Consider the following 12,983-nt stretch of genomic DNA (forward strand, 5'->3'; position numbering starts at 1 on the left):
CCCATTTGCTGTTCAGTCTCAAGGTCTCCCTCTGCTTTCAGTTGTGGATCCTTCTGGAAGCCTGGACCCAAAGAGGCACTTTCTACCTTGGCCTGCCTCTTTCTCTTCTTCCTCTCTTGAACCCTTTGCCCCACTTTTGCCAACCCAGGGGGGCAACTGTCCTGGAATCTCTCTGCAATACAACAAGCCTTAGGGACTCTGGGGAGCAGGGTTCCAATCCTGTCGCTTGACCTTGGCCAAGGCACACTCTCTCAGCCTCAGAGGAGCACCAGGGCCAAAATAATTAACAACAGTAATAACAACAGCCACAACAACACCTCTGAAGAAAACCCTATGCCAGGGTGGCCATCATGACTTGAAGACACTCAACAACAACAACAACAACAACAACAACAACAACAAGGGCCACAAGACGATCCTCCTTATACTGGCAAGGCAGCTTTCCTGGGGATTGCAGAGACAAAAAGGGAAACAAAAGGAGGCATCCACGCGGCTGGCAGAAGCACAACCCTCTCGACCCGATGCAAAAGGAGGGATCTCGGTGTGTGTGTATAGAAGAAACTGAAGAGGAGGAAGAAACAAAAGGCTAGACCAGGAGGCAAGGAGGGGAGTCTCAGAAGATGATCCCCCTCTTCCCCGAAGCCCACCCCTAGTCCCCCCCGCAAGTCGAAGCATCACTCTGGGTCTGGATGGCGTTTGCTGGGGGGCGGAGGAGAGCCCAGGGGGGCTTCACTGAAGGGGCGCAGGGGCCCCGGGGCTTGGCTCTGGCCGCCTGCCTCCTTCTCCTTCTCCTCTCTCCTTTCCCTTCCCTCCCTCTTTCCTCCCGTCTAGCAGGTCTCCTCCCCTCCTGAGGGAGAGGGGGAAAAGGGGGCTGCTGCTGAAGCCTTTCTGCTAGGAGACTTGGACTGAGAGAGAGAGAAAGAAGGGAACCAAGGCGGAGGAGGAGGAGGAGGAGGACTCCATCCATCCCAAACTCTGGCTGCGCTTTGCAGGGGATCCTTTGGGCGCCCTGGGAGGAGGAGGAGGAGGAGCTGCTGCTGCTTCTTCCACAAACTGGGCAAGGAACACTGGACTTTAGAGGCTCTTCCTGGGAGGCTGCCCCTTTCCTTCCCCTTCTCTTCCAAGGCAGGGATGTGTGGCTGAAGGACCCAAGACCTTTGCCTTCAGGAGGCGCCACCGACTGAGGGTAAGTCTCCTCTCCTCCTTTGGCGGCAAATGGCGAGGAAAGGGGCCCTTTCCTTCCTTCTCCCTTTCAGGGGAGAGTTACAAAGTTGAGGAACTTGAGCCCCCGGGGAAGAACTGAGGAGGGAGAATGGGGAAGGAGACGGCTTCGCCTCAGCTCCAAGGGGGCTGGCTCCGCTGTTCGGGTTGTTGTTGTTGCTCTTGGGGAGTTTGGAAGCAGAGGTCGGCCACCTCCTTTTCGTGTGTCTCCTTTTGGTGTAAGCCCCCTCAGGGATGGATGTGTGGAGGGGGGGGGCTATTGTTGGGGGGTTACACTTCACAAACGTGCCACATAGTCCCACATTGATGACCTCTCTTTCCTTTCCCACATGCCCCCCCCCCTTTCCTTGGGGTTTTTAAAGGCTTGGGGTCCCTCAACTTGGAAGGGATTCACCCAGAGAAAGCTGTTTTCCCACTCTCCCCCAGTCAGTTATTATTCTTATTCTTCTTCCCCGTTTTATTCTTGGGGGGCTGCTGCAGACCCCCCTGCCTTGGAGGGAAGGGAAAGGTGTTCCTGTGCCTTTCCCTCTCTTTCTTTCCTGCTTCCCTTTTTGTTCCAATGGTAATCTGCCTTTGTGGTCGGAGGGGCCCATTCACTTGCTGCTCACGTCCTGATGAAGATCAAAAGCGGAGGGGAGAGGGAAGCACACACACACACACTCACACACACACAGAGGGGGCTTGCATGGCTCCCTGCTCCCAGGCATGGTTGCGAAGAAGAGGAGGGGGTGTTGTGGGTCCCACTTGTAGGCTGACCTCCCTCTCTCGAAGCCCGGCGCCCATCTGCTTTACCTAAACCTTCAGATTAAGGTACAACGCTCCCTCCTCCAAGCCAAAGTTCCTGCTTGCAGTTTCCAGCTCCTCCACTTGCTGCATTGTTGTGTCACTCCATGCAGAGTCTTGCGACTCAGGAAAAGTGTGGGTCTGTATGTGTGTGTTGAGGGGGGACGACTTGGTGGGGAGAAAGGGGCTGGAAGTCCTTTGGTGCCAATGCTGCAGCAAAAGAAACGGTCTCTTTCTCCCCCCCTTTCCCTCCCAGATTTGGGGGGTGATAGGAGAGAGAGTGGGGAGTTTGGTTTAGGCACTAGTTTCACACCCATCTCCAGACCTTTCAAATTCATTCTGGACTTTATATACTCCCCCCCCCCCCCCCAAACTCCCATCAGCTTCAAAGCATGTGGAATTTCAGTGTTTGATTTCTCCTCACTTTCTTGCAGGGTGAGGTTAGACCTCTGTTTCAGATCATTGTGTTCATTACTGTATTCATTTTTTAAAGGGATCTTTCCCCACGTTCAACTTCTGAATGGAAGATAAACCCTTACCCCCACCTTTCATGGCATAAAATGTATTGAGTTGCAGGCAGAAAAACCAGGCTCTATTGTAGCCTGTAGTTTGATCGAGAGGTATGGTGGGTTCCTTTTTAGCCTCCCCCTTCATTCTTGGGTGCTTAAAAATGGTTTGTGGGTGTTGCTTGGAAAAGGAGGGCTCCAGATAGCCTTAGAGGTGGAAGGGAGTCTGTCCACTCCATGAGATGCAGCTATTAACATTGTTCTTACAACACTTGTTTTTTCTCTCTGATGTATGAGGTAAGAATCAGAATATTCTACTTGCAAATGGTAGAGAGAAAGTGAGGTGGGTGGTGGGGAACTTTGCTGGCATTTAAGCAAATTACTCAGGGGCTTTAAAATAGCTGCTTCTTTTTACTTGACTCCTGCGTTTCTTTCCTTCTGACTAAAACTTTTCCCTCCTCTTTCAGATGGGCTTGTATGATTAATAGACTCCGCAGTGTGCAAGGGATTGCCGGAGGGTGCATGTTGAGCCTTCAAGCCTGCTAGCCTAGGGTGAGAGGACAGAAGGGAGAAGGCTAGAGCGTTCTGGGTATGGTTGTGGTTCATGATCCTGACACTGGGTTGGGATATTTGGAAATATCTTCATGCTTTAAATAAGAGCTAGGAAGAATTGGCCAGCTCGCTTGTTTCGCCAGTCCAGAGAGTTGTGTTCAGAGTTACCAGTCTCTCATATGTGGCATGACACTCTTTTTCTTATGGAATCATCTTTCCTTCTAGAACCTGATGGCTGATCTAGAATGTGAGGTAGCCTTTCTTTCACAAACACTACTCTGTGTCACTCCGCTGATATCTTTTAATTGTTTGTTCCTAGTCATCTCTTTTCATCTATGTGTATTTGTATGCATGGCTATGTCTTTAATTTTTGCTGTAAGCAATTTCTTGTCGTGTGTGTGTGTGTGTATTTGAGCAGTTTACACACTTGATGGTTGTATAACAGATTTATGACACTTCGCCTAAATGGGATGAGAGTGTTTCTATATGTCTTTTCTTAGTCTCTCCTCCCCCTTTTAAAAATAGTCTCTTGGGTTGTCTGTCACTATGGCTGAAAGGACAGAAGGCTAGGAGAGTGTAAGGAGTTTTATCTTTTGATGTTTATAGCACTGGTGTGTGTGGGTACTTTAAATGTGAACTGGGAGTGTAACCACCTTCTGACTTATAGTTCTGTGCATCCACCCATCTGTTAGCTGAGAGTGAAGTGTACATTTGCTGTTGTACTTTCTTGTACTTGTATTTTGGACAATATCCCATGCTTTGTTTTCCTTGATAATTGTGTTTGATTTTGTTAGGGAGATATTTTGCTTGTGAAGTAGATTGTAGTTCTTAATTCTGAGGAAATCTTTATTAGTGTGTGTGCATGAAGGATTGTCTTGGACTGTTCTTGCATGTTTTAGCATGAAAGGAGTGGCACCTGGGGGAAAGATAACAAACTGGATTATCTCAGTGTATCCTCTATTGTGATGGTCAAATGCTTGGGGTGCACAAACCACAGCATGTGTTTTTAGTAGGTGATGGGTTAAGTCTTACAGTAGGAAAGCAACTGCAGGAGGCTCTCCACTCTAGTTCCTCTGGTCAGAAAGCAAAGCATGGAGCACATACTGTATTCTGTAGAACTAGAAATAGTTCAGCCTATAAATATAAACTCTTCCATAGAAGAGGAAGTGGTTGTCATCCTTCCAGATGAGGTTGTTTTGTTTGTTTTGACCCACAACTCCCATCAGCTCCACCCAGCGTGGTCACTGTTCAGGGATTGTAGAAGTTGTAGATTAAAACATTGACTAGAGAGCCGGAAGTTAAATTGCCCCATCTTATGGTAACTGACAAGTCTTATTTTCATCACGTGCCCACAGTGAGTTACTGTGTGAGGTGTAGTGGGGGAACTGAGGCTCAGCGATTCAGATGGAAAGCCATCTCCAAACTTGCTGTTTGGCAGTTCTAGATATAGAAAGAGACTGTGGGTTCTGATGGTACACACTGAGAGAAAGCTTGTTTTGTTTCCAGAAATATTGACCAAGGGTGGTGATGGTGAGAATGGGATTGTGGTAGTGTGACCAAAACTGTATTGCCGCATGGCCAAAAGATATGTGTTATTTGTTATTTTTCTAATCCATTGCTGTCAGGGCCATCCCTGCCATTAGGTAAAGTAAAGGAGCTGCCTGAAGAAGCAGATTTAGGGTGTTTTAAAAGGGCAGTAGACTCTTATTTAATTTGTTATTTTGCTGTGGATGCGAGGAGAACTGCTTGTGCCTCCCCCCCTCCCCCGTGTATGTACTGGAAGAACTTGGTTGGCTCTAGGCCATGTGCACATTGACTTGGGTGGATGGTGTGGTGCTATTTGTTGTTCTGCCTGAGTCACTGACATGTTTTGGGTTGGCCCTGGTTGATAACATATAGATTGTGGTTTGAAGTTACAGAAACGTTTCTGGACAGTGGAGAGGCTTGCTGTTTCCATGGTATTGCTCCTCCAGAAGGTGAGTTTTCTTGTACAAGCATAGTGAATCTTGACCCTGTTCAATGCATTGGACTCAAAGAGGCCCAAGGTTCAGAATGCAAATGTATGTACTTGTATGTTTATGCATAACTGCTACTGTGCCATGTTGGAATTTTATTAAAGTTAAGAGTGCAGAGAATTGCAGCTTTGCACTGGTCCTGAAGAATTTAGAGGGGTAGATGTCACTCTTTTGGTCCTTATTCAAGTATGGTTTCCTAAATTCAGGAGTGGAATCTGTTAAATGAAATTGGAACTGGTTTTCATAATGTGAAAAAGAGAGGACTTTGGGTTTCAAGAATGGCAACTGATTAAAAAAAGACTAGTGGCCTTCTGTAATTAAATTTATTTAATTGGCTGTGGCTCCTCACAGTTGATATTTATAATCTTACTTTCCTATAGATCTCTCAGGAGGTTATGCTAGTTTAGTGTGAATGCTTTTCACTTAAAACATACACAGGCTGAGAAAAGTTTTACTGGGAGTCTACCTAAGCTGTTGACTTTGCTTGGCAAAAGGGGGCAGCATCAAACAGTGCCTTGACAGTTTCTCTTATAACTTCGTGTGCGCACGTTTGTATTAAACATTGAGATATGATTTTCCTTCCATTAGCTTATGATTTTGAGGTAACGCTTTTTTAAAATGAAGTTGTACTGAATATCTGGAGTAAACATTTTCTAATGAAGGCATTAGTTTTGTTTTGTAAGAGAAATGTTGCTTCTGATTACAAGTTAGTTTCCTTATGCGAAATGATTTTACAGCAAGTTTAGATTTGTCATGGATACATTTTGAATTAAAATTAACAATACTGTGTACTTTCAAGCCAATTTTAAATAAAAAATCTTGATAATTATCGGTATTACTCAAGGAAAGTTGTACTGTCTCTTTAGTACTTTCTTATATTTGTAATGGCCAGAGCAACAAAGTATTTCAAACATATGAAAAAATGGTTGAAATCTTACAATTGTTCACTGAGAACAAGGATGTAAAGGGTACTTGCAAATGTTTTATTTTTTTGCGGGGTCTTTTATTTTAAAAATGTACAATATATTACTAAAACTACAGAAATTAAGAGGATAAGTAAGGAGATAGGAAAGAAAGAAAGAGAAAAAAGCAACTTCTGATTTACCTTTCAGTGGTTTACACACACAAGTTTTTCATTCCTCCCTTTTTAACAAACAAGTACCATTATTTCAATACCTTACTTTTTCTAATAATCAAAACCCAATGCTATGAAGTCATTTTCCTTCTCATTGCAAAAAGTTAAAAAAAGGTCCAGCCTTCAGGAGTTGTGCTTAAAAATCTCTAGTTAAAACAAACAGTTTATTTGTCTCTAGTAAATTTATCAACATCATCCCCTCCACAATATACCGTAAATAATGTTAAATTTCTAGTTTCTTTCAACTAAAACAAATTTACTACAATGTGCATATACAATCTAATCAGTCTTTTTACACCCTACACCAACATACATCACTTAAAAAAACCTTTTCTTTAAGATCGTACCATGTGTTCCTTTTATCCATCTACATATTGTAAACCATATTTTCACGCATCCTTTACAACACACACAGGCACACATGTATAGATACATACATACAGACAGAGATAGGTTGGTAGGTAGATAGACTGTAACATAGTACACCAACAGTACTTCATTTTGAAGATATTCTCTTTACGATCTTAACATATTACAAGTTCAATTGGTTAAGCCATTCTATTAATCCATTGTATGTATTAAAACCCAATTTCTTAAATCCTTTTTTCCTGTCTCCTCCAACCTTTTCCTCATGTTATGCTACTGCTTGTATGGTACATCTCTGATCAAGGCCAGAGTTGTCTGAAGCAAACATAATATGTTTAACAACCAGCTTATTTTACCAGGGAAATTTCCCCCAATAACAAGTTTAACTTATCCTCTTTTTAAATTTTCAGTTTTACTTCGTATCTTAGCATCTTCACCATGGGACAAAGTGGAATTTATCTTCATCATAACAGCACCGAAACTTTCAACTTTCTTCCCAGTTTCAAAACCCAATTTTCCTTTTAGCTCAGATTGATCCTGTACAATCGTGTTCTTTCCTATCACAGTTGAAATCATTGGGATGCATTTCTAAGCAAACATGCATAGGAGAGCTGGTAAACTGATTTAAGTGGATACCTCTGGCTAAAATGCTTGGTGGATTACTTTGCAAGTTTTTCAATATTAAGCTGTCAATTTGGCTAGTTCATAAAATGTCTTCCACATAATTCTTATTGCTCTTCTTCACATTAGAAAGAGAAATGAACATTTTGTTCTTTTGCCCTTAGCTTCTTTTCAGAACTCATTTAATTTCAGCCTTGTAGGATATTATTGATTAGGCGCACAGATTTCCTCTCCTGCCCTCTGCTAAAGTGCTTTAAAATGCTTAACTCCCTCTGCACCAATAAAGTTGAATTAGAAGAAGAAGAAGACTACCCTTTTTACTGTGCAAACAACATGTTGCTTGAACAGTTCTGTCTGACTTACAAACTAGTTAAGACATACAGACAAACTGGAATTGTGTCAAGTTTGTATTTGCAAAGGGAGGACTAGAAATATCTTTGTCTGCTACTTCAGTATTTTAGATACTCAACTTTGGGAAATTATGTTTTTCTAGAGAGAGGGTGCATCTGCACTGTAGAGATAATGCAGTTTGACACCAGTTTAAATGCTGTAGCTCCAGCCTATGGAATCGTGGGATTTCTGCAGTGCATTATTTCTACAGTGTAGATGTATCCAGAGATTCAGTAAGTCCCATTCACTCCCCTAACTATACAAGATCTGGTTTTAGATTTCACATTCTAAACAGAGCAACAACATTTTTATTGAGGCTTTACTTGATAAAATTTCTCTAATATTTATTTTAAGGTGCTTTATACTCCCGCCCTGAAGTGCCCTGAAGTCAGGAAAGGCAGCTGTATTTATTCCACCCACCTCTCTTGATGATCATACAGTAAAGACAGAAGTATAAACAAACTTTGTTCCCCCACCCCTTTTATTTCCAACAAAGGAAGTTAAAAGGCAGTTTTTCTCCTTTAAGATGACTTTTATCTGTTTTAGATACTTGTAATTTTACTATCAAAGAAAGTGATGGGTTCACTTTACACAAACCTGTCCTGTCCAGTACAGACATACCTCAGTTAACAAAGCCTCTGATAAAGAGTTTCCTTTTTACAAAGTCTTTTTACACCTGCCTAGCCCCCCTTTTTCTCAAACAATGTCTAACTAGAAGTTTGTTTAGTAGCTTTGGCACTGGTAGGATGAAGAAGGTGGGATAGAGAAACAGGGTGCATCCAACTGTGGAAATAATGCAGTATGACACTACTTTAAGTCATGTAGTTCCTGGGATTTGTAATCTTACCAGGTCTTTTACTCTTCATTACCCAAGAGTGCTGGTGCTTCACAAAACAACAAATCAGGATTCTGTAGGCAACCTTTTTGACCCGGGGGCTGGGTTGCTGTCCCTCAGACAATTCGGGGGGCCAAAGCAAAAAATAAATAAATAATTAATTTTTTAAATAAATAAATAAACCGGGACAAATGTAGGACAAAAATTTAAAACGGAGGATACTTTTTTAAATTAAAAAATGGAGGACACGCAAAAAAAAATCTGCTGATTTTAAAAAAAATGTTAATATAGATGCATGTTTCTGAGGCTTCTATAGACAATTGCCCCCCTTGCTCCCCCTTGCCCCCACTTGCTCCTCCTTGCCCCCCTTGCCCCACTTACTCCTCCTTGCCCCCCTTGCCTGCCGCTTGCCCCGCTCCAGAAGCCTCCGTGTGCCTGTGCCGGAGGCCAGAGGTCCCCGCGTGCCTGTGCCAGAGGCCAAAGGCTCCGGCAGCAATCTGCGGCAGGGCCAGGCTGGGGCCAGTCCCTAGGCCTCGGCAGGCCGCATGCGGCCCGCGGGCTGTAGGTTGCTGACCCCTGGTGTAGATGAACCCTCAGCCACATCATAATGCAATAAAGCTTGAACTGGGAAGCAGCAGGATTCTGCTCTAGTCGATCCTACTCTAGCCATGTGTGCCTGCCTATAGCAGGCAAGGTAAACAGCCTTCACAATCTCTTATTCAGCTTGCATGGACAGCAAAACAGGGAGAAAGATAAGTCTGCCTTACCATAAATGATGTTTTAAAATATTTTTAAAGAGCATTGATCTATATGTTTCACCATCGAGATGAACATTATAAAAAAAGTGGCAATTGGTGAAAGAATAATCACTGGACACATTCTGGAAGAAACCTCCAGGTGATCTCTAAATGATTCAAAATGTTTTTGTTTATTTATGCAAGGCTTTTATGTAATTTGTGTCATTTCACACATGCATATTGTTTAGCTTTGAAAACAAAGTTTCCTGAAACCTGCTGAACTGCTCATCTTTTTTGTGGAGTAGAAATCTATCCTTATCCTTTCCATTTTATTCCTGCTTTTCCTACCAAATTTTCTGTTAAAGAAGAAGTAATGCCTGGAAGCATACATACTTTGTTAACTAACGTATATCTGTAATAGGGTTAGGCAAACTGTGTTGATTATTTTTAATTGTTAGTTTGGATTATTACTGGCACTGATGGAAACCCAGTCTGTCATTCTGTATTATTAATTCTGATAGACCTGCACAGATTTAATCACACCCACAATGCCTCTGTTTACTCTCAGAGGTACATTGAAAGATGTATCTGGACCCACAGTTGAAAAGCATTCTGGATCAAGAGGAGATCAGAGCTGGATCTAAACAAAGCCTTTGGGTAGTATTCAGTGAATTCACCTTTTATCATTTAAAACCTTATGTTGAATCCTAGGATCTTCAGCCTAGTAAGAGAGAATTCAACAGTGGTGGTGTTAACGTTTCTTAAGTGATAATACTTTAATTTAAGGGAATGCATACTCAGCTATACATTTAAGCAGTTGAAATAGTTAAAATAGTTAAAATTATTGATATATGTATGCTGTGTAGATGAAGGTGAAATATGTAATGTGGATTTCCTTCACTGTCTCCTTAACAAATATTTTTGTATTGTATTTACCTCTACACTGTACACCGCTTTGATCCTGGGAAAAGCAGTTTATAAATGAACAATTTTATTTTTTTAATTTTTATTATTTATGTACAGCTTGTAGATAGTCAAAGGGCTTATTCCTGTGTAGGCTATTACTATAATAGTAATACCTACATTTCATTGTGCCCAAAGAGATGAACATCAGATATATAGTCATTTCCTGGATATTGTCATATGAAAACAGTTAAATATGATTTAGATTAAGTGTCTAGTTTAGTTGATATTGCATTTATTAATTCATGTTACTGATGTGACAAAACAACTTATTGGCATAGAAACATTTGAATTCCAGGTGTGAATGAAGAAGCACTGTATTTTGATGTTTAAATACAGACATGGAATTATGAATACAAGACTTTAAAGTTCTCCACCCCTGTATGTATCTCGATAACTAGTGGTCTAGAGGAGTTACCTGTGGCTTTCATAAATGTTAAGGTGGTCATAATTATTAGTTTAAATTCTTTTAATTTTTAAAGGAATCATGTTTTATATAAAAAAATTATGAGAAAGATCCTTGCTTTATTTTTTAAAAAAACTAAAATATCTCAGAAGCAGTGCGTGAATGACTATGTCTATTTATGTTCATAAATATAAGACTAATTCTTATTTATTTCTTAAAATGTTAATATCTTGCTCTGTACCTGAGGTGATGCAGGATGAAATCAATTTAAACAGTTTTTAAAGATAATAGTAATTTGAAAAGACTTACAAACCATAATAAACCATTTAACACTACAAATGAGCCAACTGAAAATCAGCTAAACAGTTTAAAATTATATGAAAAAAAATTACGCTTGTTCGAATTTTGATAAAATCAGTTAGCCCCTGAAGATGTAAATAAAAAGCCATGTTTTGACTTGATCCTGGAAGGATATCAATGATGGCACCAACTGGGTTTCTAAGTGATGGGCAATTCATAACTGGGCTGCCACAGCAGAAAGGACCCCCTTCTGTGTCCTCTCACCATGTATGGCGCCCACCAGTGGGACACAGAGGCCACAATTCACAGGTAGACCTATATAGTGAGAGATGCTCCTTCAAGTATTGAGGTCCCAAGCCATTCAGAGGTTATCACCAGTACCTTGAATTCAGACTAGAAGTATGTTCTTCCCAAATGCACCCACACTTTCATAATTAAAACAACATGTTTTAAAGCTTGCTGCTTCAGAAAGGTTTCCATTTAGAGAGGGAGTGGTATAGTAGTTAGAATATTGGACTGGGATTGGAATGATCCAAGGTCTGATCACCAATGGAGCTCACTGGGTGGCCTTCAGCCAGTCGCCATGCGCGAGTGCATCACGTGTTAAAACACTATCAGACTGAACCAGTTAGTCCTGATATCAGTGAGAAGGAAATAGATGCTCAGGCTTTGAAGCCACCTCACACAAAAAACAAACAAATGTTCTCCTCTTCCAGCACTGTTAGCCTTGAAATTTGTCTTCCTGTCTGGAGACCCAAAGAATCATAATAATTTCTTGAGACTTCAGCTAGTCCCTGGAGACCTGGCAACTATACTTCCAGTAGAGAAGGTTCATTTTCTGGGCAAGGGAGATATGAAGCATTTCTTTTCACCATGTTAAAGACAAAGTCTAGGATTGCATCTGCACAGCAGAAATAATGCAATTTGACACCACTTTAACTGTCATGGGTCAATGCGGTGGAATTCTGGGATTTGTAGTTTGGTGGGGCACCAAAGCGCCCTGACAGGGAAGGCTAAATATTTTACAAGACAACAAATCTTAGAATTCCATAGCATTGAGCTATGAAAATTAAAGTGGTGTCAAACCACATTATTTCTGTAGTTCTAGATGCAGCCTAGGGTCCAAACTTAGTTGTACTTAGAACAGAAACAATGAAACCAATGCCACTTACGTTAGTCATACCTTAATTTCTTTATTTCAGTTGGTCTTCTCTAGGTATTATTCACTCTGTATCCTACACACTGAATTAAGCCAAAAGACCTATCTCTTCCAACATCCTGTTTCCCACAATGATCAGCCATGTGCCTCTGGCAAGCCTTCAAGCAAGGCACAAAGGTAATTCTGTAGTGTGTTTCTACAGAATTGTTGAAAGCTTATGTTTTCCATTTCTGTATTGCAACAAAACATCTGAAGTCACTCTGAACTTGTATGTAATTATTAATCTATACTTTTTTCACATTTATGACCTTGTTATACCCAAGGCAATATGCAGGAAATAAAGTAACAATTTTCACACTAGTCCATATTCTCATGAATGCTGGAAGTAGATTACTTGCTCACCAAATTCCATATGCTGCATCTGACTAGTATACGCCCAGTATGTTTCCATTCAATATTCTGATAGAGATATAGTTTGTCCTTCTATGGAGATGTGGCATGGGGAAAAAACCCTGTATCACTTGAATGTTTGCTAGTTCTCCTTTTTTATATGAAAAAAGTAGCTTATTTTTGAAGTACCTTAGCTTAATGAAATTCTCATGATCTTTTTGTCTCATCCAAGCCCTTTAGAATACTACAGTCTGTTTGCCTGACTCCCGCCCCCCCCAAACATGTGAGGAATAGGTCATGAATGCTCCTGTTTTGCAGGTGAACAACCAAGATCAAGAGAGGAAGACTTTCCCAATGCTAGAAAAAACAAGATGAAGCATAATCTAGGACTGAATCTGGAATAGATTTGTAAAATCAAAGGATTTAAATTAGTAATGACTAACTTAAATCCATTGATGATTGTCCCTTAGATGAACAAGCAGGCACAGCTTCATCATGCATAGGCCACCTCACAACTGATGAAAGGCCCTCCCTCAATCCCAACTGCTACTGTTGTAGCCTTAGAGGGAGAAAAGCGCAACCAGCATCTGCTGGATTTAATCCC

At 41.3% G+C, this 12,983-nt stretch overlaps 1 protein-coding gene across 6 annotated transcripts in view; it reads left to right on the forward strand.

Annotated features, from left to right (window-relative positions):
- The first annotated feature begins 1,057 nt into the window (after positions 1 to 1,057).
- The window catches only part of SEMA5B (semaphorin 5B), a 537,498-nt gene continuing 525,572 nt past the window's right edge, over positions 1,058 to 12,983 (forward strand). For all 6 annotated transcript variants that reach the window (XM_089520263.1, XM_089520262.1, XM_089520265.1 and 3 more), the window contains exon 1: positions 1,058 to 1,186. The gene's annotated coding sequence lies outside the window, so the exon portion shown is untranslated. The remainder of the gene's footprint in view (positions 1,187 to 12,983) is intronic.

Source organism: Sceloporus occidentalis, unplaced genomic scaffold (genome assembly GCF_023333645.1).
Source record: "Sceloporus occidentalis isolate IW3139 unplaced genomic scaffold, rSceOcc1.0.p SCAF_4, whole genome shotgun sequence".
In the NCBI taxonomy this organism is placed as follows: Eukaryota; Metazoa; Chordata; class Lepidosauria; order Squamata; family Phrynosomatidae; genus Sceloporus; species Sceloporus occidentalis.